The following is a 3,682-nucleotide window of genomic DNA, read 5'->3' as shown; positions in this document are numbered from 1 at the left end:
TTCCAATTCCATCAAGTCAATAGCATTGTCTTCTGTAGATTCAATTTGCACATAAATAATATGAAATTCTTTGAAGCGTGAAAACTACTTTACAGTTATTGAATTTCCGACTGAAATTTCTCTTTATATTTCTGTAATATTTTCAACATTCTTCACAGCTTTTAAGCCATAGTTTTGTTTATGTTTATGTTTTATTTAATCTAGAAATACTAAAATAATAAATATGGAAATAAAATTATCAAATTTGGATTAAATGATGACTTCTTATTATTTTAATTTGAAACTGTTTGGGGTCACCAGTTCATTGCTAATTATTTTTTTATTATGTATTTATTTGTATTTTGACAAATAAATCTGATATTGTTAAATAAATTAAAATATTTTTTCTTGTCTTTTCCTTGAAAATTTATAAATTATTCGATAAAATTTAGTAATAAATAATTTACTCAAATATTAAAATTTAGAATATTAAATAAGAAATAATTTGGCAGAAAGACTTCGGTCAATAGATCTTTGAACATCATAAAGGCTAATAAAGTTTTATAAATCAATATTAACCAATCAAAACATTTGAAAACGTACATATTATCATGCAACTCTAGGAAAAGTTGTTCATGCTAAATAGGGTTTGTCGTTTTTTTAAACTTGGTTTTGAAAAAAATGTATTTATTGTACTCTAAAGACGATTAACAATAAGTAATAAAATAATATTTTAGAGTCGTTGTTCTCTATAGTTTCTTGTATATATTGGGTGAAGTAAAAAGTTCTGAGCGTTTTTCGTTAGATGACTTTATCTCACAATGCATACGCTGCATCTTGTCATTCTATACTGGGCTTAAAGGTGACATATCGCTTTAAAAATTTCTTTGTTTAGTGAATTCTGTTATGTATTAGAGCGTTCCAAAATAGAGGTAAAAAAGAGAAAATTTGATTCATTCTTCAGTACCACTACGACCACTACAATACTTCCGTTCTATATTACCAGATGTCGAAGATGAGACATGCTCTGGTAGGCTAATCATCGATAATGCCAGCACTTATTCCATTGTCCAGGAACTAAAGATTAACCATAAGAAGAAGCTTGATGTATAGGTGCCACACGATTTGATGCAAAAGAACTTTTTGGAGCGAATTGATAGGCGAAAAAGATTGCGGTTAGACGGCCAAAACAATAGCCAAGCCCGGATTAACGACCAAGAAGGTTTTGCTGAATGTTTGGTGGAATTGGAAGAGAACTCCACTATGAGCTGCTCCCATCAGGCCAATCACTCAATTCGGACCTATACTGTTGACAGCTGACCAGATTGAAGCAGGCGCTCGACAAGAAGCGTCAAGAATTGCCCAATAGAAAGGGTGTTGTGTTCCATTGAGACATCGCCAAGCCGTATATATATTTAAAAACACGCCAGAAGCTCCGAGGACTTGGATGGGAGGTTAAATCGCACCCACCGTAAAGCCCAGACCTGGCACCAATCGATTATCACCTTTTCAAAATTTTCTTGATGAGGCTTGTGAAAAAGAGGTGGTCAAGTTTTTTACCGATAGAGACGAGGATTTCTTCAATTGCAAAATTATGAAATTGCCTTCAAAATGGACAAAAGTTATTGAACAAAACGGTTCATATTTGATGTAAATCTGAAAATTCTAACTTTGTTAATTTCATAGTCGAAATAAAGAGAAAAAAGGCTCAGAACTTTTGACTTCACCTTAATAAATAGAAAATTAGTTCTAAAAATCCTTTTTCTATTATTTTGTGAATTTTCGAAAATCTGTTTAAACAGATTTTGTAGAAAGGTTGAGGTTTGAAAACCGGTGTTTGTGTAGACTCTAATGCTAAATATAATATATATGTTTTGTTTATTTTTATTATAAAGTTTACAAACTGTTTATAAAATTGTATTCAAACCTGATAAAAAAAAAACTGGAATCGCTGCAATTAATTAAATAATGTGAGATTAATTTGAGTGAGGGACAAATGAAGGCAATAATGTATGCATGTATTTATTACTGGAAGCGCAATTCAATCACTGCACGGGTCGGGAGGTTGAATGTTGTGGGAGTTTGGTCGAGGTGAAATTTTGGATGGTAGGAAATGGCCGCACTGTTTCGCATTTGTACATGGATTAAGCGCGTTAAGCCCTATCGAATTTTGTGACCGCGCGTCGACATCAAAGCGGGAGCGTGCATTCATCATAAATGAGATAAAACCGGATTTCTAATTGATGAAAAACTAACACCTCTCAACCGTTAACCCAAAAGAAAAACAAAAAATAATAGACAACGGAATATAATAATTGAATGTGGTGCGCCTGCAGTTTGTAACCGTCGTCTTTGATTACGCTGTAAACACCCTGACAACAAGATAGTTTATTACATAACATTGTCATAGTGATTGTGTTCATTAAGGGATTCTCAACTGTTTCCTGCAAACAGTAGAGGGAATTTTCCCAGTGTTCTTGCAGATTTTGAACTGAAAGGGTTTGCATATATATATTTACCGTTCAATTTTCTTCCATTTCGGTTGAAATTCGGTAGAAGCTAGAATTATTGCTCAACGAATTTTCCTCGTCTCTTTCGAAATGTGTACGTGCTTCCATTAGACCGCAAGCCGTACGCGCCGCGCCGCACAAATTGCCCCCACCCGCCCGCTCTTCGGAATCCCAATTACTACATAAGATTAAGTCGGGCAAACAGCCGGAAAACCTACCGCCACCCTTCTCCTATCCTGATTTATTTGCTATGTAACTTTAGTTTGAGGATCATTAGAAATTTACTAATGGCAATGAATTGGGATAAAATCTATTCAATACCCGGCGTTTCCACCAAATCATTTTATTATCTTGACTAAATGAAGTATTTCCTTCTTTTTTGTAAATACATAATTTTATTTATTATATTTTATTTACTATGCCTCAGTAAGGTAATAGCCACAATGAAAATAAAAAATAACTTATATCTTGCGCTACGAAATCGGAAATTTGATTTACCGTTTTCCGCAAAAAAAAAAAGAAAATCAAAAATAACTCATAGCTTGCTATACACAATCTAAAATCACATTTTCCGTTTTCCCAAAAATGTTGTTACACAAAATCGGAAATCAAATTTACCGTTTTCCCAAAAAAAAAATAAAAATAACTCGTAACTTGTGAGAAAAAACTATATAAATTAGGATATCAAATTTCTTGTCTTCCATTAAAACACTGAAAATCAAAAATAACTCATAGCTTGGTACATAAAATTGGAAATCAACTATAATATTAAGAAAATCAATTCATTAATTTTAGAGTTCCACTTCCTAAATATATTTTCAATTTTGAAGATAAGAATGCGCCAAAAACACTTCAGGCAGTGTTAAGATTTATACTTTAGTCAACCGTAATTATTCACATAGTGAATATGTATGATGAACGTTGTAGTAATGACTATATTTTTAAGTTTAATGCTGTTTTCTTATAATTTTCTTCATATTTTTTTTGTAGTAACTTATTGATAAAATCAGGTTCATTGTCAACAAATTGTTGGCCGGTAATGACCGGATGTGTACCTCATTTCACTGGCTATTATTTGTGGAAGTTTATTTTTGTTTCATAGAGGCATTATGAATAGTTAATATTTTACACACTAACTTTTACAACAAAGTCATATACCACAGTCAGACTCAGTAGCCAGACTCACTTTGACA

This window comes from Nicrophorus vespilloides, unplaced genomic scaffold, assembly GCF_001412225.1.
Source record: "Nicrophorus vespilloides isolate i.1.1-1 unplaced genomic scaffold, Nicve_v1.0, whole genome shotgun sequence".
In the NCBI taxonomy this organism is placed as follows: Eukaryota; Metazoa; Arthropoda; class Insecta; order Coleoptera; family Silphidae; genus Nicrophorus; species Nicrophorus vespilloides.
This window is presented reverse-complemented; position numbering follows the sequence as displayed.